This window comes from Artemia franciscana, chromosome 18, assembly GCF_032884065.1.
Source record: "Artemia franciscana chromosome 18, ASM3288406v1, whole genome shotgun sequence".
Lineage (NCBI taxonomy): Eukaryota > Metazoa > Arthropoda > Branchiopoda > Anostraca > Artemiidae > Artemia > Artemia franciscana.
Window position 1 is genome coordinate 9,320,399 of NC_088880.1, and position 21,042 is coordinate 9,341,440.

The 21,042-nt window shown below is 34.3% G+C and overlaps 1 protein-coding gene across 2 annotated transcripts in view; it reads left to right on the forward strand.

The window, feature by feature from the left end:
• The first annotated feature begins 1,292 nt into the window (after positions 1-1,292).
• Positions 1,293-21,042, forward strand: part of LOC136038575 (DNA-directed RNA polymerase II subunit RPB1-like) — an 89,492-nt gene continuing 69,742 nt past the window's right edge. Inside the window, exon 1 of one of the 2 annotated variants that reach the window (XM_065721754.1) lies at positions 1,293-1,400. The gene's annotated coding sequence lies outside the window, so the exon portion shown is untranslated. Of the gene's footprint in view, positions 1,401-19,782; positions 19,898-21,042 lie in introns of those variants that run through there. The other variant, XM_065721755.1, reaches the window with a different exon arrangement.

A 21,042-nucleotide genomic window follows, 5' to 3' on the forward strand; every position in this document is an offset into this window, starting at 1 on the left:
TGAGAACATAAAATTTACTTCAACTTCCTATTTACCTTGTTCATCTTATAAACTACATTGGAAAAATCTACTTCAACTTCTTATTTACATTGTTCATCTTATTAATCATATTGGAAAAAGCTACTTCAATTTCCTATTTATCTTGTTCATCTTATTAACTACATTGGAAAAATCTAATTCAACTTCCTATTTACCTTGTTCATCTTATCAACCAAATTGAAAAAATCTACTTCAGCTTCCTATTTACCTTGTTCATCTTATCAACTACATTGGAAAAATCTACTTCAACTTCTTATTTACATTGTTCATCTTATTAATCATATTGGAAAAAGCTACTTCAATTTCCTATGTATCTTGTTCATCTTATCAACTACATTGGAAAAATCTACTTCAACTTCCTATTTACCTTGTTCATCTTATCAACTAAATTGAAAAAATCTACTTCAACTTCCTATTTACCTTGTTCATCTTATCAACTACATTGGAAAAATCTACTTCAACTTCCTATTTACCTTGTTCGTCTTATCAACTACATTGGAAAAATTCTTGAAAAGTATAATAGTTGGCTAAGTTCAATTTTGGTCAGTCCCTAAAAAACATATGACCAGTTGACCATAATACATTAGTCGAGAAATTTGTTACTTAATTTGATATTCACTCTTTCCTGGTGAACTTGGTGAAGGCTGTCTCCTTGCCAAATAGATCACAAGTAGTCAAATATCTAAATCCTTCTTCCAATTCTATCCATGTCCACAATGGAGAGCCCAAAGCATTCTCGTATATTCGCTTCTTTCAGGAGTGAAGCTCGGGTTTTGAGTTTGGAGGTGGAATAAAAAGAATTTGATGTACGAACAAAATCGTTCAGTGTGCCAACAAATATGGACACTTAAGCTAAATTAGGGCTCTCAAAGTCCCAAGGCGTCAGCACTGAGTTCTGATACCTTGGAACTTGGAGGGGGGATTTCTCATCACAAGTGGGTCTAGAGCAAAACATTGGGGGAGGCCCAGTGTCACAAAGGGTGCCAATGAGTAAAATTGTGGTGGGCCAATGTGACAAAGGTGCCAAAAATTGACAAACTTACTCTAAAAAAAACAAAAATAGGGAAAGGGGGTACCAAAAAATCCTGGGGGTGGGGTAAGAGGTAAGATAAGCCATTTTTACTGGAGGAAGGCCTTATCAGAGGAACATTTATATTATGGAAAGTCTTTGTTCTCGGATGAACCTTGTTCTATTTCTGTTGTTCTGAACTCTATTTTTCTACAAACTGCCATCTAGTCCAAAAAACAATTAACGTACCACTATTCAAAGCATTAACAAGAATTGATGAAATATCACAAAACTTCGTAGTGAAAGTGCTGCTATTGTTTGGTTTAAAATTGAGAATAAAGCCTACTCAGTGGTGAGTCTTTATATTAAAAATTGCCAGAATCATTCAATACTAAATTTAATAGGTTAGCTTTGGTAATTTGCTTAATTGGTGGAGGCCTATAGGCTATAAACCAGTAAACAGATAGGCTAGGCCTGGTTATAATGCCTATGCTTGGCTAATAGATTTGCAGGAAACAAGTCCCAGTAGTGGAGCTGAGAAGAAAAAAACTAGGCAAAGTTCTAATTGAGGGGATTGCAGCTAGCCTATCTTAGAGTAGACTAGTTAAGTTAAGGAAACTCAACTTTGAGGAATGAATTAAAATATAACCTAGGAAGATTTTTTGGTAAAATTCTAGTCAATTGACTTTTTTCTATCTTGGAAAGGGTTTAGGTTAGGAAAATGAAACTTTCAGAGATGGGTCTACAGGCTAAAGTGTGTCCTGGGAAGGTAGGCTATTTTAAAGTACCCACCTCTAATCCTTCTCCCTCTAGAGGGCCCTGAAGTTTGCCTACATGACAGGTCTATACCTATTGAAATTTTGACAAAACAACATTTTACCTTAAATTTTCAGTTACAAGTTGCTTTTTCTCTGCTTTTAGTTCTGAAAATGCAATTCCGGTTATTTGAGTAGAATTTTGAGCCATATCAATGTTTTTTTTCAAAATTTAGGAAATGTATTTGCATATCTTTAAAACCTTATAGCCTAAAATGGTATTGAGCAGAGTTATGAACTGGAAAACAATTTTGTTGTACTTCAATTAAGCAGAAGATCTATTTTGCAAGGTTTCACTTTTATAACACCCATATTTTTAAAGGTCAGGGCCCTTTAGAGGGAGAAGGAGTAGTGGTAGGTACTTCAAAATACCTTCCCAGGACATACTTTAGCCTGTAGACCCATCCCTGAAAGTTTCATTTTCCTAACCTAAACCCTTTCCCAGATAGCAAGAAGTCAATTAACTAGAATTATACCAAATATAATAATCACTTCTACCTTAAATTGAGATTTAAGCACTTTTTGAGTTCTTAAAAATGATGAATTTTCAAAAAATTATGACAGTTCTTATAACTGACTTAACAATGAAGTGAACATACCACTTAATGCCTTTTTTATGTTCTTTATGAATATAATAATCACTTCTACCACAAATTCAAATTTAAGCACTTTTTGAGCTCTTAAAAGTGACAAATTTTAATTAAAGTATGACTTATTGCTGTTTTCCACAAAATAATGCTATATTTTCAAGGTGGGTACTTGAAAATACCTTCCTGGGACATACTTTAGTCTGTAGACCCATCCCTGAAAGTTTCATTTTCCTAACCTAAACCCTTTCCAACATAGCAAGAAGTCAATTAACTAGAATTTTACTACAATTATTAAATTTGCAAAGAGCATAAAAAGGCATCAAGCAATAAGTTCACTTTATTGGTAAGCCAGTTATATGAACTGCTATAATTTTGCTGGCTAGCCAAGGTGGTAAATTTTTTGCAGTTCATTTAGGCTGATTGACTTACCAATAAAGTGAAAATACCACCTGATGCCTTACCTTAAATTATCTTAAATTGCAGCTTGGAGCAATATAAGGATTTTCTATCCTTGTGATGCTCCATGAAAAAAAAATTTGTTTGGTGTAGATTGTGGCTGTTTATCTAGACTTGTGGAGGACTCTGCAGCTTCCCAATTATAAAGGAATTCCTGGCAGAGCCATTTCTAATCAAGGTGGGACTTGAACATGTCAGTTGAAGTTGCAAAAACTGCAACTTATTCCTCAGACAGTTGGTTCCATAGATTGATGACTTTGGCTGAAGAAATAACTTCTATATGTACTCATGGGGGATGCTGCATGGGGAGCTTCATTGAATGTCCTCTAGTACCAGAATGCAAGGGCTGTGTAAAGAGACCAGGAAGGGTGTTTTTAGAAAGGATTTTTTCAGTTCAAATAATATCACCCCTATTCCTTTGGTATGTCAGTGTTGGCTGCTTCAAATGATGTAGTCTTTCTTTGTATGGAAATTTGTTCATGCTGCTAACCATCTTAGTGGCACGACGCTGGACATCCTCAAGCAACTTCTTATCTTTTCTGAAAAAAGGGGCTGCCAATGACATTCCAACCTCCAGATGTGGTCATACAAGTGCTTTATATAACTTCATAAAAACTCTTGGGTGTCATCTAGAGATGGTTCTTTTTATGATACCAAGGGATTCCATCTTAGTTGCATGATGCTGGACATCCTCAATCAACTTCTTATCTTTTTTTGATGTTTTTCTTTACAAATATTATAATTGCTTCTTCTGCAAATTTTTGAACTCTTAAAAATGACAAATTTTCAATTAAAGTATGAGTTATTGGTTGTTTTTGATATGTTTTCTCAGCACTGTTTTCTTGGTCATTTTCAACAAGATAATTCTACATTTTCTCAGTGCCAAAATTATTTATAATAAGGCTAGGTCAAAAAGTGCTTAAATTGGAATTTTCAGTAGAGGCAATTGTTATATTTATTAAGAACATAAATAAAGGTATGAATTGGTATGTTCACTTTATTAGCAAGTCAATTGTATGAACTACAAAAAAATTACTGCCTAGGCTATTTGGCCTTGGCCTTTCTAAATTTTCAGAAAAGAAAAATAAGGCCTACCTTATTTTTAGGCTTTCTGTCTTTTTCATATATTCTCCTTTTTGAATGTGTATTCCCTATTATTCTAGCTGGATTTCAAGTCATAGACTACCTAGTCTTTTCTCCTAAATTTTAAGAAGGGAACACCATAGATTAATATTCCAGAAACAACTTCATAAATTCCAGTAAATGTTTAGTTTTGTTCCAAGTGTTCAAAAGTGTGTATTACTGCATATAGCAAGATTCTGATGATCACATATTGTTTCTTTGTCATTATTAGAGAAGCATGTCCATTTTTTAGGTCTCTAAAATCTCTCCAATGAGACTAAAAATCCAATGAGACTTGCTTACAGGTGACATTACCTATAGAGCAAATCATATTAGTCCATAAGGTGCTTGAGAGATTTGTTAATAAAGCTCTAATTGAACATCTTGAGGTCAATAATATCCTTTCCACATCACAACATGGTTTCAGATCTGGTAGATCTGTGGACACTAACCTTATCCAAACATATGAATTAGTGACTACACTGCTTGATGAGGGTTTTCCTGTCGACATGATTCTTCTTGATCTGTCCCAAGCATTCGACAAAGTTTGTCATGAATTCCTCATAATCAAATTGAGGGCTGCAGGTGTCAACAAAGGTGTTGTACAGTGGATTATGGGCTTCCTTTCTGAAAGATCACAGAGTGTCAGAGTTTTTGATTTGCAAGGAACTCCTCATTTCTCTTCTCCCACAACTGTATTAAGTGGCGTGCCCCAGGGCACTATTCTTGGACCAACACTTTTCAACTTCTATATTAACGAATTACCCACCCTTCTTTCAAATCTTATTACCCTTTATGCTGATGACTCAAAACTAGTTGGAAAAGCGGCTACTCCCTCTGACCAGCAATCAATTCAAACAGATCTTGATAGTCTAGAAAGATGGGCTAACATGTGGCTTCTGACTTTCAATGTTGACAAATGCCATGTAATTCATTTTGGCAAAAATAACAAGCATCATAAGTATTTCCTTCAAGACAACTTCCTTTCTGCTGTTTCTGATGAAAGAGATCTTGGGGTTATTGTAGATCACCAATTAAAGTTTAGCAGCCATGCTAAGTCTGTTTCATCTTCTGCAAATACAACCCTTGGTATCATAAAAAGAACCATCTCCAGCCGACACCCTAGAGTTCTTATGAAGTTATATAAGGCGCTTGTATGTCCATGCCTGAAGGTTGGAATGCCATTGGCAGCCCCTTTCTTAAAAAAAGATAGGAAGTTGCTTGAGGATGTCCTGCGTCGTGTCACTAAGATGGTTGCCAACATGAATAAATTTCCATACGAAGAAAGACTACGTCGTTTGAAGCTGCCAACGCTGACATACCGACGGAAAAGGAGTGACATTATTTTAACCAAAAAAATCCTCTCTAAAAATACCCTTCCTGGTCTCTTTGCACAGGCCTTGTATTCTGGTACTAGAGGACATTCTTTGAAGCTCTCCATGCAGCGTTCCACGAGTAGACATAGAAGCCACTTCTTCAGCCAAAGAATCATCAATATGTGGAACCAGCTGTCTGAAGAAACAGTTTCTGCTACTTCAATTGACATGTTCAAGTCCTACCTTGATAGGGAATGGCTCTGCCAGGAGTTCCTTTACAATTGGGAAGCTGCAGAGTCCTCCACAAGAGTCTAATCTAACAGCCACAATCTACACCAAACGAATTCTTTTTTTTTCTCATGGAGCATCACAAGGATGGATAATCCTTTATCACTCCAAGTTGCAATTTAAGGTAAGACAGTCAAATCCATTTTAAAATGGATACTGGTGCTGAAGGATGAGTCCTGCAGGCAGCAATCCAAGGTCTGTATTCTATTTTAATTCAACAAAGAGTGATAAAATAAACAAAACAAAAAAAACTCAAACAAGGTTTTTGAAATAAATTTAGAATACACACATTGCCCCACTGCCTGTTGGGCTCAGGGACTAATACACTTCACTCTATAGGTAATAATACCTGTAAGCAAGTCATCTTTATGCATTTTTAGTTTTTCTCTATGGAGGAAGAGGGTCAACCAGACAAAACTAAACATTTACCAAAATTCCTTAGTAGTATATAAAAAATACTTTGTTCTGTTTTACACCCCTTATCCTATATGCAAATGTAGCCTATATCCCAAATTATATATTCCTCATGTGTTTTTCTGTTTCATGAGCTTGTTGATGCTGCTTCTTTGCCAATAAAGGTACTTTTCTGCCTTTTCATCAATGACTTGCCTCTTGTTGTCCCCCATTCCACAGTTAAAATGTTTGCAGGTGATGTAAACCTTTACCACTCCTTGACAAATTTGGATGAAGCTTCTTTGCTTCAAAAAGACTTGGATGCAGCACACAGTTGGTGTACTGTCAACTCCATGTTTGTCAACAAAAATAAGCATAGGGTTGCCCATTACTTTCACAAAGTAGAACAAAGTTACCATTACCATATTGCTGGATATTCAATTTTACCTGTTGAAAATGTCTGTGACCTTGGTGTTCCTTTTGATTCTAGTCTTAGGTTTGACAGGCATGTCTCTGAAGTAACTCATAAGACAAACTATCAGCTATTATGTCTCAGATGCAATTTCCATAAGTTTAGTCTCTGTTCATTCATTGCCATTTATAAATCAACAGTTTGAACTATACTCAAATATAATTTGTCAGTATGGTATCCATTGAATAGACAGAGCAAAAGTTTAAAAAATACACCAAAGAGCAGCTAAGCTTGTACCTTATTTGAAACATTTGCCATGTGAAAATAGACTGCACAGGCTAGGATTGCCAAGTCTTCAATTCTGAAGGGATAGGGCAGACATTATTAACACATTCTATACAATTAAAGGCATTGATAATATAAGTGCATCACAGTTCTTCACATTTAATGACACTAACAGGACCTGTTATCATCCACATAAATTGTACCTTTCACTTTCAAACAGGAAAATAGGTCAACATTCATTTACAGCCGGGTGTGGAAGCCATGGAATGCAACAGATTCAAAACAAAACTAGTAGAAACACATTTTCACAGTAAATCATTTTTAAATCATTTATAGTATCATTTGTCAGTGTTTGTTGTAGTTGTTATGTTTCATAGATTTGTGTGTGTGTATTATGATGTCAGCATTGTCATAACTTCTTTTTATTATATTTAGTGCAACAAGCTTGAAATGGTATTAATAAACAAATAAATCCATTTGAAAATAAGAGTGATGTATGGTAAAACACATAAAAAAAATATAATTTGAGCTAGCCTATATATTTTACATTAGGGGGAGAGAGAAAAGGTAAAGTGGAGTCAAGTGCTTTTAGTTTAGGACTGATATTAGTAAATATGCTATTTTTGGGGTAGTTTGTATTATGTGCCAAACACTCAAGTGCTTCATTTAATTAGAACCTGTTCCTTTGATGCTCAATCTTTACAAAATGGCCTATCACAAAATATAATATTTTAGAAACAAATTTGGGTTATATATTTGCACATTAGGGGTAGGAGGAAAGTATGGCATGTCTGTGTGCAAAATGTGTTAGGTACAATTGTTTGGCATATTGTGCACTAAATTTTTTTTCTTATCTTCAAACTGTTCAAACATTTTATCCCACCCCTATTATGCAAATATATAGCCCAAATTAAATATTTTCCCATCTATTCAGTCACTTGTCTTTTCTCATGCTAAGCTGAAAGGATCTGGTTTGTTCTCAAGTTTTACACAGCATAAACTTGAGTGTTTGGCATATAAGGTAATTTTTTGTTTTGTCACAAGCTGTCTAAACTGGAAACTATGCTGCAAAGTAGGATATTTCCCATATTATAGCACTTAGAAATGCTAATTTTAGAAGTGCATCCATTTCTAGTTGACCCTCCTCCTCCATGGGGCAAACTAAAAATGTGTAAAGTTGACAGGGTTTTGAAGCTGAGGGAAAGGATGGGTTATACAATATGAATGAAATTATATTTTAGATACTAATTCTAGTTATCACTGGTAATTTCTGTATAGTAGGAAATCAAAAGATAAATAAAAGACCCATGCATCCATTAATGTTCATATCCAAGATGGTTCACTTTTACTGTCAAGTTGGAACTAGCCACCTGTTTCTGAAGAAAACGAATGTCTGATTTTGCTTACAGGTAATATTACCTATAGAGCAAAGTGTATTAGTCCATGAGCCCTGTGGGCAGCAGGGCAATGTCTGTATTCTGATTGGTCTGTATTTAGACCTTGTAAGCTGTAAGCAAAATCAGATGTTGCACTGCCTACCTTCAAATCAACAGAACAAAAACATAATATTTAACTAATTGCTCTGATTTGCTGGTTCAAAATTTGTCACAGGCCAACGTCACAACAGCTATTATTGCAATTCTTCAGAAACAGCTGGCTAGTTTCAACTCGAAAGTGAAAGTGAACCATCTTGGATATGAACATTAATGGATGTGTGAGTTTTTTAATCATCTTTCAACTTCCTACTATACAGAAATTACCAGGGATGGCTGGAACTAGTGCTTAAAATATAATTTCATTCATATTGTAGACCTACAACCCCAACTTTTCTTTCTGCTTCAAACCCTCCCCATTTTATGCATTTTCAGTTTGCCCCATGGAGATGGAGGGTCAACCAGAAATCGATGTGCTTTTAGAAATAGCATTTCTAAGTGCTATAGTATGAAAACTATGCTGCTGCATAATTCCCACTTTAAGACAGTTTGTGATGAACCTAAACAATTACCAAATATAAGACACAAGTACCATTTTAAGGATTTTTAATAGTTGCTTTTGTAATTTTTATAGATTTATCTTTTAAGTAGTCCTGACTGTAAATTAGTAGCCAAATCCCTAATTGTAAAATCACCACTGGGGAATTCTGACTGCTTAAGTTATCATAATTTTCAGTTCTGGTGGTGGTCCTCATTTTTAATGCTCTTCAACATTTTTAAATGGTATAACTGAAGGCACCATTTTTAGACTGACTGTCATTAATTTCTTTAGAAATTATGTTGCATGTCTTCTATTAAATCTCATCACTCTTTATGTTAGCAGTTCTAAATTATTAATCAAAGCTGCTCTAGCTTCTGATCCATGATCTGTCCATATTGACCACGACATTTTTGGAAATTTGGCTGCTACATAACTCCTTGCCTTTAATATTAGGGAATATTATATGCTTGATTTTTGCAAACATAATCAACATCAGCAGCCTCAAAGGTGATCTTCTTTTTGCAGTTCCTGAAGAAAGAGATCTTAGAGTAATTATTAGGGACTGATTGAATTTCAGCATCCATGCCAAAACTATGTTGCCATCTTCTCATGAAACTGTAAAAGGTATTGGTTTGATTGAAACTTGAGGCTGAGATGTCTTTGGGATTCCCTTTTTTTTCAAAAAACAGCAAGAAATACTGGAAAAAGTGCAGAGCAAGTAAGATTACCAGTGAATTGCAGTAAACGTCTTATGATAAAATTGTGTCATCTTAAATAATTCTCTTCTATAATTTTAATAAATCCCCAAATTTCCAAGACTTTCAGGAATGAATATTAATATATATATATATATATATATATATATATATATATATATATATATATATATATATATATATATATATATATATATATATATATATATATATATATATATATATATATATATATATATATATATATATATATATATATATATATATATATATATATATATATATATATATATATATATATATATATATATATATATATATATATATATATATATATATATATATATATATATATATATATATATATATATATATATATATATATATATATATATATATATGCACTTCCATTCTAAATTCTCTTTTTCTTTTCAGTACTCTGGGTTATTGCAATGATTTCCTTTCATTTTTGTTAGTGTTGTGACAAATAAGAAGACTCAGCTGGAAATAAAATTATTTTCAGTAAAGCAAACATAACAATCAGGTCTTGTTGGTATTAGCCCTACTCGAAAGTATTGGGATTATTAGCCCTACTCGTGTTAGTTGTAATTTCCATTCGTTTTTAGTTTGACTTAATTATATATTGAAATTTCTGTTCGTTTTGGGTTTCAATTTATTTACTAATAGTAATTTATGTTTGCTTTACGCTTAAATTATTATTTGACCCTCTTTCTTCGCGTCTCTAGGGGAATGTAGCTTTTTTTCGTCTCCAAATGCTTTTTTGTGAAAAAAATTTATTAGTAAGAAGAAAAATCGTGTTTACAAAGAGAAAATTTTTGGAATATTAATTTTTTGGAGAGAGTGGGTGTGAAATTTTATGTTTATATTTGTATGTCTATAAACAGCAACTATATTTTTTTTTATTACTACTTCATCATTAATAAGAATCCTTCGGTTTTTAGAAGCACGTGTTAGAAGTAATAATGCAAGTGTTTCTGGTTCCCAATCTGGATCATACCATTTCATTTAAGTATCCTATGATAAAAATCTGTGGCTTCTTATAATATTCTTTAAATTTTAGGGTGGTATTCAATCAGTCACTTGGCCTAGAGTGCTTTCATGTTAGTGCTCACTGACACAATATGTAATATAATCTATGATTGGTCAGGTAAAATTAATTCACCAATCAGAAACAAGTTTAAATTCTTGCTGATGTTAAGTGAACCATTGTGATAGGTCTAACTTGCCAATGTGAAACCACTGTTATTCCTTATGACTTTTTTCGCTGTAAAACCCCATACCCAAGATTATAGTTGTTCAGAGTCAAATTAATAGAAGGAGACTAAACCCTTGCGTAATTCAATCCTGTTTAACTTTGCCCCTCGTTTTACTCAACCACTGTACACTTCAACCCTCATGCAATCCTACCCCTGTTCAACCTGACTCTATTTGGCCTCCCATTCAAATCGACCCAATTCAGCTCAACTCTCTTTCAATCAACAATAAACATGTGATTCAGTCTGTTTTGGAACAAGAGCTTGTCGAGGTTGGCATAAATCCAATAAATGTTGACTTGAATGATATGGTCTTTATTCATTGATTAATTTTAATGTAGTATTCTATATGCTGCTTTAATGCAAAACTATTCTTCTCCCCCCCTCCCTTCTGAAAAAAATTATTATTCAGTCTTGTATACTTAAAATTAGCCAAATTTACATGCCATTGGCTGAACACGCTTGAATTTCATGGTTGCAGCAATGGGGTTCAATAGGGCTTAAGTTAAACAAGTGCTTCATGTGGGCTGAATAAAATGATGGTTTAGTTAAACAGAGGTGGAGTTGCATGGAGGTTGAGTTACAATGGGGTTATTTTGAACTGGATTCAGGTCCATTTACACCACTGAAAATATATGGTAGTAACTTTAATCAGGGAAACTCAAAACTAGCTGAAATTACAATAGATAATTGATCAAAACTCAAAACGAGCTAAAATTAATATGAGTAGGGCTGTCAACTTCCATGTGCACTCAAGATCAGAACATAATTTGCACTTTACTGAGAACAAAATACATTTTAAATGTGTTCACTTTTTTTACTTTAATGAATAAAAAATTATTAAGAATTTAAGAAATAAATATCAGTATATGCACATAAAACTGACAAACGGCAGGCTCATTTCTGTTTTTTTTTTTTATGATGGTTCAAATTTTGTTTGGGTCTTGAGAAGGCCTGGGGGTTTGTAGCCCTACTTATGTTAATTTTTGCTCCTTTTGAGTTTGACTCAATTATTTATTGTATTTCTGTTCGTTTTGGATTTCATTTATTTATTGATGATGATTATTAGTAGTTTTAAGAGCTTGGAAGATTTTTTGACTTTATTTCCCCTCATTTTTGGTTTCATGGAGCTCTTTACTTTTCTTTAAAAAAAAACTTGTTTAGGGGGAAAAGTGTATACATTATTTTTTCTTTTTTTTTTTTCTATAAGAATCCATAATTTGGAGTGCTATTTGTATATTGGAGAAACTTTTTCAACAATTTTTGATCCTGACACAAATAGTATTCTTCAATTTAATTTTATATCTCCTAGTTATTTTTTGCAACTTTGAATGTGCAATCTCAAAGGTGTTGCCCATAAAACCAGATCATAGGCATATTGTAAATTGGTGTATGGGAGGTTCATGTCCCAGAGGAATAGGGAAAAGAGGAGGCAGCTCAGAACTGCACCCTGTGGAAGACCCTTAGTTACTGTAGTTTTGGGTGAGGAGGCTGAACCTACACAAACAATGAAACTTCGATTTTCTATGAAAGATTTTATAAAGGATACAAGCTTGGGGGGTAAACCAAGATTTGAGAGTTTAACTAAGTCTGGTGGTTAACATTGTCATATACCCCTTCGAAGTCTAGGAATGCAGCAATTAGGACATTATTTTTGGATAGGGATTCATTTATTGCATTTGTTAAATATATAAAAGCATTGGTCGAGGAGTGGTGTTTCCTGAAGCCGGTTTGAGTATGAGGTATCATATTATTCTTCTCAAGAAACCATAGCAGCCGATGGTAAATCATTTTCTCTATTACTTTTCCCAGCACATGAGTAATCATTATAGGTCTGTGTGACTCAGGGTTTAGGTTTATTTTTCTTTAAAATTGGCAAAAGAGATGAACATTTCCAAACACTGGGGAATGTGGATGTGGCCCATACATGGCTATAGTATTTTAGGAGTTCTTGTTTATACAAAGGGGTAAGATTCTTTATCCATGTAGGGTGTATATTATCATAGCTACTTGTAGCATTGTCCCTAATATGTTGTATTGCATTGTTCAGTTCATGTACTGAGAATGGACGGTTTATATACTCTGGGCGGGGCTGGTAAATTGGATTTAACAATATTTGAGTGGCAATACTTTTATTTTTTGATGTTAGCTTCTTTGAGAAAAGAGTTGCAAATAATTTTGCATTTTCAGTACTATTGTCATAATGGGTATTATCATATAGTAGTTCAAACTGGAGTAGTTTGGGGGATATTTCCCCCCCACATATTCTGCTTATAAGTTTATGTATAATTGGCTCACATGTTTCTCTGGAAAGACTATTTGCAAAATTACTCGAGTAATTGTGTTTAGCATTTATCCCTCTGCTTGTAATTTATTTAAATATGGGACAGGAGCTGTTTTTTTTTTAGGTATGTTTTCCTAGCTGTATTTTTTGTTCTCAAATTAATTTGGCATTCTTTTGTCCACCATGCTTTAGGAGTGTGTTTAGAGATTCCTGGGTGTTGTTTTGGGGAAAGCATGATTAGCTGTATTTGTTAGTATGGATATCATAACTTCAGCATGTGTGTCAGCTGTTACAACTGAGGTATGTGATTCCTGGATGAGACTTAACTAGTAAATCTCTACAAGAAATGGCTCACAGATCGTGACTGGCGTGATATTCTCTCATTGTTTGACGGTGACAAAATGGCAAGTTTATTCTGTATGGAACTGTTCGAAAAATACTGTGAAATTCCCCCCCCCCCCCTCCAAAAAATAGGTGAAATCTAATGATAAACCATGGATTACTCAAGATATTCGGAATCTGATAAAAGTGAGAAACGAATTGGATTTAACTGGACCCGTAAAAGATTTAAAAAGAGTAAGATATTTAATTGTATATAAAATAAGATGTTCACGTAAGCAATATGGGTCTAAAATAATAAGTAAGATATATAAATCCAACCCAAGGAAGTTCCATGATTTAGTTCAGAACATTATCGGCAAAAAAGTAACCAAAGTTGAAGTAAGAGATGTCAATGGTAAACCCCTGTTACCTAGTGAAATTAATGACTTTTGCATCGATTTGTAAAATTCATCTGCAACTAAGAAACTTACCACCGAATGATTCAGTTTCAAATATCCATATACTAGAGATTTGTTCTGTTGCTAAAAAGTTGAAGCCACTTGATTCTCGTAAATCTAGTTATCCTAGTTAAATACCGATTAAATTGATTATTTTGTATGCTATTCTTTTATCTACTCCTTTAACGGCAATTTTTAACCAATGTTTTATTGATGGTGTTTTCCCATGTATTTTTAAACAGGCGTATGTAACGCCAATCCTTAAATGCAAGACACCAAAAGATATTACCGATATGAGGCCGATTTCGAAAACACCAGCTCTTTCTAAAGTATTTGAAAGTTTTATTTTTGATTGTTTACTTGAGGACATAAATGATAATATAGATTCCCAACAATTTGGATTTAGATCCAGGCATAGTACTGTTCATTATTTTGTTGCATTGTCGGATACCATCCTTAAGCACTTAGAAACATATGGGGCCTATGTTGATGCATTATTTGCAGACATAGTTAAGGCTTTTGATAGTCTTGATCATAATGTAGTTGTGAGAGAAGCAAAGGCTATGGGTGCCCGTCCATTTGTTGTACCAATGCTCGCTAGTTTTCTTTTTGAAAGACCTCAGTGTGTCCAACTCCCTGATCATGAGCCATCTAAATTTGTAAATATTTTTTTGTGGTTCGCCTCAAGGGACTAGATTAGGCCCGCTTTCTTATCTTATTGTTTTTAACTGTATTTTAACAACAATTTGTGACCGTTTTAAATTTGCTGATGATTTAACTGTTTTATCACTGCAACTAAGCCCTCCGACTACTGAACAGTCCAACTTGATCAAAATCTATCGTGATCTAAAAGCTGAATTAGGAAAGGTAAAGCTGACGGTTAGTGAAACTAAGAGCTGTTATATGAAGTTTTCCTTCCTAAAGGGTAACAACCACTCTTCTCATAATTCCATACTGCCGGCAAAGAAAACTGTTAAAATACTTGGGATAATTTTAGACGATGATTTAAGATGGAATTCGCACGTTGACTATCTGACCAAAAAAGGCGCCTAGCTTTTACATTCATTTTCTAACCTAAAAAGATTTGGTATGCCAACTGAGATTTTAAAATCTGTATACTGCAGCTATGTTAGACCTTCTTTTGAGTATGCATGCCCTGCTTGGCATCCAAGATTGACAAAAGATCAAACAGATAGGCTTGAGACAATACAAAAAAGAGCTGTAAAAATTATACTTGGACAAAACTACTCAACATACGAGGATGCACTGAAACATCTCAATTTGGACTCACTTGATAGTCGTAGGCATGGCTTAACTTTTAAATTTGGACTAAATTGTTTGAATTCCCCAACTCATTGTCGACTGCTACCCAATCTTGAGAGCCCCCCAACTGAAGGACCAGATACTAGACTCCAACAAATAAAAAAGAATTGTCCACAGTTACTGGCTTGCTCAGCCTATAGTACTGAGAGATATTGTAAATCATTTTTCCCATATTTTACCCGTCATTTTAATAATATTGACTAATATGACTAATTTGATTATTATGTGTTTGATTAATGTTTCATTCCTGTGAGTGTTTTTGAAGGTACAAATTATTTTTGTCATGACTACGGCTAATGCTTACTCCGGCTATTGTAGTGAATAAATATATTCTATTCTATTCATCATTAAGCTTGTTTTTAAACATAGTCCAATTTGCTTTAGTGTTCATATATTTTGGGATATGTGGTAGAATTTTAGCTGGTTCATTTAATGAGGAAACTATGGTGAAATGGTCAGAACAGAGGTTATCAATTTTCTTTATATAAATTTTGTTCAAAATATTTATTGACACAATTTGTAGGTCAATTGTTGATAATTTACCACTTTTGGGGTTAAAATATGTAGCATTAAAATCCCAGCAAATTATTATGTTTCTTAACTTATTACAATTACTTATATAACTGAAGAAATCCATGGCATCTATAGTCTGGCCATTAGGGTTATAAAAACTTAATTTGTAAGTTTTTGTATTATTTAACCAAACATTAATTCCAATTGCATCAATATGATCTAAAAAATCTGGAAAATTACTACCAGAAAAATTTAATGTTATTATTTATTATTTTAGCTACACCACCTCCTTTTCTCTCTGAAGACCTATCCTATCTCAGGATAGTGTATCTTGGAGACTTTGTTTGTTGTTTTATAGTCAAATGGGTTTCCTGAAGGCAAGCAATATCAATGGAATTATTATTCATAAAATATATTAATTCATTTAACTTATTTTCTGAAAGTGATCTTACGTTCCACTGAAGTATTGACATATGCTACTTTGTTGTTTTAATTTTCATATTGCTGCATGTCAATGTTTAGGTTTGCTAGGAGTAGAGTAAGGTCTTTTTTTGCTTGGATATGCATGTGATTAGGTAAGTACAATTTTGCCAATTCATTTATGATTTTTGCTTTTTGTGGCTGTTGTAGGTTCATTGACTGGACTGCATTAGAGTTTAGCATAAAGAGGCATATATTAGGTGTTAGTTTGTTTGGATTTTCATCTGGCTTTTTGTTGATTAGGTAATTAATTCCTGCTAATGCTTCTGATTCGTTTCTGCTTGGGAGGGGTGGCCAGTCTAATCTTGTATCATTAGTTGCAGATGCTAGTTGGTTTGTCCTTGGTGATTCTCTCTGATAGGAATGTAAGCTGGGGTGTTTTGAGGAAGGTGTCTTATGGGGGGTGCTTGATGCTTTGGGTAGAATGGGTGTTCTATGGGTGGTTTCATCGAGTGTTTGGTCTGGTGTGATTGAGCTGGATTTGCTTCCATTGCTGCAAATGGGTAAGGTATGGCTTTTTCTGTTGCTATTTGGAGTGTTAGTGCTCGTTTTTTATATGCAGGGCATACAGTTTTATTGGTAGAATCATGGGGGCTTTTGCAGTTTAAAAATATTGGCTGATCATTTTTACAGTTTGTCATTCCAATGGGGTGGAATATTTCACTGCATTTGTTTTTTGTGTGTCCTAGTTTTAAACATTTTTGGCACTGAATAGGTTTTGGCTTGTAGGTCTTGTGGGATTTAATTTGTCCAAAGAGGAATATCTGGCCCAGGTTATTATTTTCTTCTCTTAGTGTGAATAAGAAAGAATTGCTTAACTTTTAGCCATTGGCATCTGGTTTACCCAGTTGGGTTACATCAGCAACAGGGACTGGGTTACCTGTTCTGTCACATCCCTTCCTTTAGCTCCTGAATAGGTATTTTTGGAGGGAAGTTGTATACTACTATTTTATTTGGGTTTTGGTTTGGGGTCCAGAGGACATATTTTATTGGGATGTTAAGAAGAGTTTTTGAATTCCGTAATATATCTGCTGATTTACAATCTTGGAGGGCTATTAGCAGAGATCCATCACGGTTAATGTTTAAAGAGAACATTGATTTTAACAGTTTGAAGATTGGAACCCTTAATAGAGATATATTTTTTATCTCAAAGGGGATATCAGGAGAGATTTTTAAGTATATTCCGAGATTTTATGAGGGAAGAGTTGGATCATGGGGAGGGGAATTATTTTTGATTGGGAGATTTTTTTTTCTTTTTTTGGAGCTCCTTGGTGGGACCTTTTGAAATCCAGTTTCATTTTCATCATGGATAGTGACATATGCCCCCACTTCCACTATTGTGTTATTCATTGACCCATCATTTGAGCTTTGAGAAAGTGAGCTTGACCAGCCAAGAGGTTGAACGTTTTCGGTATTACTTGGGGTTGTGTCCGGGGGGACTTTTTTGTGGGGTGTTCTATGCATTGCCTATTGGAATAAGCTTTAATACTAGCAAAAAGAAAAAATTGATATTATAATACCAGACTGTCTGCACTCTTTCAAAGGGAGGACCTCGCCATCCACAAAAAAACACCAACGTGTGGTCCAGAAGATGGTTTGGTGCACGATTGATTTGGTTGACTTTTGATAAGTCCAGTTAAATATCACAAGAAATTTTATTATAAATTTCTTAAAGCGTTGCTGTTGTGTGTGACCTGCTAAACCTTTCCTGCACTTTTCAAGGATGCTCTTCAAACTGATTTTCTCCAAGAAGAGTATGAACACATTGGTTTGAGCTTTAATACCGATAAAACAGTTGTTCTACCATTCAACTATAAAGAGAATATTAATTCAATAAGTCTATCCGACTCTGAGGTTTCTTTTGCTAGCAGACTTACTTACCTGAGCTTGTCTATTGGAGCAAACCTGACAGAAACTGTAAACCTGGCAATTAAAAATTATGCCAGTAAGATCTGGGCTACGTATGCTTGCCTGGCTTCAAACGTTTCGTATCTAAGTAGAGTTCATGTTCTCACTTATATAATAGCCTAATAGTTCCTCACTTACTTGCCCTTGCTCCTGTTTGGTCTTTCCTTAATTGTGGCAAAAGAAAGCAAGTTCATCTCCTTTTAATTAAATTTGCAAAGTATTTAATGGAACTTCCAACTTGGACGAGTAACTCTTTTCTGCAAAGAAAGTATCATTTGGTAAACCCAGCTGGAGTTATTGAGAAGCGTATTTGTGATTTCACTACCAAATGCCAGAAGTCTTCCCATCTTTGGTCATTTCTGTTTGTCCCTTGTTTGTAGTTGTCAAAGTGTGTTTTTGTCTCTGCTGTCTCTTTTTTTTCTTGAATTTTACTCTTTTTTTTAGTCTTTTTCTGGGCTTTCTGCCCAGTTTTTTGTAATGGGTTATAAATAAAATAATGATGATGTTGATAAAGGTTTTTCAAAAAGTAACTGCTTACTCAACTATGTAATTATCTACTAAACTCTGAATTAACGCCATGCTCTTCATGCAGATATCTATGCCTGCCGATTTAGAGCAGGCCTGCCTTTTTGGCTATTCTCCTCTCAATTACCAGCTGATGATATCCCTCATTGTTTATCCTTTATTTCCCCTTTAGAGATTAAAAGAAGAATTGGGCAACTAAGAAAAACAATTTTCTGCTTTTTGGATATCCGATTTCCTCTCATTAGTGCCTTCCATGATTTCCTTTCAAAGCCATTGTCTGTCCTTTTCATTGTAATTACCAAGTCAGGGCAATTTCTACAAATATGGAATCTGGGTTTCAGAAACACCTTCAAAAATAAAATAGAAAGTGTTTTTGAAGGTTTTTGCCTTCTGACTCTTGTATTCTTGAAACGATACGAAACATTCCTTTCAGATTGGATAAAGAGACAAATCATACCTTTTACTGACCTGAGGTAATTTGAGAACCTATTTTCCACTTCAACTTCCTTTTTACTTTGTTCATCTTATCAACTACGTTGGAAAAACTCTTGAAAAGTATAATATTTGGCTAAGTTCAATTTTGGTCAATCCCCAAAAAACAGATGGCCTTGTTGACCATAAGACACTAGTTGAGAAGCTTGTCACTGAATTTGGTATTCACTGTTTCCTGGTGAAGGTTGTCGCCTTACCAAATAGATCACAAGTAGTCAAACATCTAAATCCTTCTTCCAATTCTATGCCTGTCCACAATAGAGTGTCCGAAGGTACTCTCATATGTTCGCTTCTTTCAGGAGTGAAGCTAGGGTTTTGAGTTTGGAGGGGGGATATAAAGAATGTACGAACAAAATCCTCCAGTGTGCCAACAAATATTGACACAAGCTAAATTAAGACTCAAAGTCCCAAGGCGTCAGCACTGCGTGCTGACACCTTGGAGGGGGGAGGTTCTCATCACGGATAGATCTAGAGCAAAATATTGGGGAAGGCCCAATGTGACAAGGGTGCCAATGAGTAAAATCTTGGGGGGCCTATGTGACAAAGGTGGCGAAAATTGACAAATTTGTTCTGAAAAAAAAAAAATAGGGAAAGAGGGCACCTGAAAAAATCTTGTGTGGGCGGGGTAAGAGGTAAGATCAGCCATTTTTCCTGGAGGAAGGATTCATCAGATGAACATTTACGTCTTGGAAAGTCTTTGTTCTAGGATGAATCCTTGTTCTATTTCTGTTGTTCTGAACTCTTATGTCTTCTACAAACTGCCATCTAGTCGAGAAAACAATGAACGCACCACTATTCTCAAACACAGTAAAGCATTAAGAAGAATTGACGAAATATTACAAAACGTTTTAGTTAAACTGTTGCTATTGTTTGGTTTAGAATTGAGAATTAAGTCTACTCAGTGGTGAGTCTTGACATAAAAAATTGCCAGAATTATTCAATACTAAATTTAATAGGTTAGCTTTTAATTTGCTTAATTGGTTGAGTTCTAGCCTATATAAACCTGAGTTATGTGTGTTTCCTTAAACATATAGGCTAGACTTAGTTATAATGCCTATGCTAGGCTAATAGATTTGCTGGAAACAAGTCCCAATGGGGTAGCAGAAAAGAAAACATGGCAAAGTTCTAATTAGGGGATTGCAGCTAGCCTATCTTAAGAGTAGGCTAGTTAAGGAAAGTAAACTTTCAGGAATGAATTTAAATATAGGCTTATACTGGGAAGATGTTGTCAAGATGCTTGCACTGTCATTTCCTTGTTCATAGTGCTTAGAAAATTGTATTAATATCAGGTTTATATAGCCTAGGCTTCCTAGCCTTGGCCTATCTGAATTTTAACAAAAAAGGCCTACTTTATTTAATGCTTTCTGTCTTTCATATATTCCACTTTTTGAATTTACAATCAAACATTACTTTTTGATTATTTCAACAGGATTTCAAGTCATAGCGTACCTTGGCTTTTATACTAAATTTTAAGAAGAGAAAACTGTAGGCTAATAGCCTATTGTGGAAATAATTTCAAAGATTCCTAAGTAGTATGTAAGTAAAAAAAGTACTTCATTTTGCTTTACACCTCAAAATATATTATTTGAGCTAGCCTATATATTTTCTCATTAGGGGGAGAGAAAAAAGGTAAAGTGAAGTCAAGTGCTTTTAGCCTAGGTGTGATAGGCTATTAGTAAGCTTGCTATTTTAGGGGTACTTGTGTATTATGTGCTTAACACTCAAGTGCTTCATCTATTTAGAACCTGTTTGTTTGATTCTCAATCTTAATGAAATGGCCTAGGCTATCACAAAATATAAGGAAAATATAATGTTTTACAAAACAAATTTAGGTTAGGTCTATATCTTTGTACATTAGGGGTGGGGGTAAAATATAGCAAGTCTGTGTGCAAAATGTGTTAGGTACAAATATTCTGCACATTACAAATTAAAAATTATTTTCTAACTTCAAACTGTCCAAACACTTTACCCCACCTCTATTATGCAAATATTTAGTGATCAGTATATAGGCTAGTAGTCTCTGCTTTATGAGGCTGGGGTTCTTGTCAC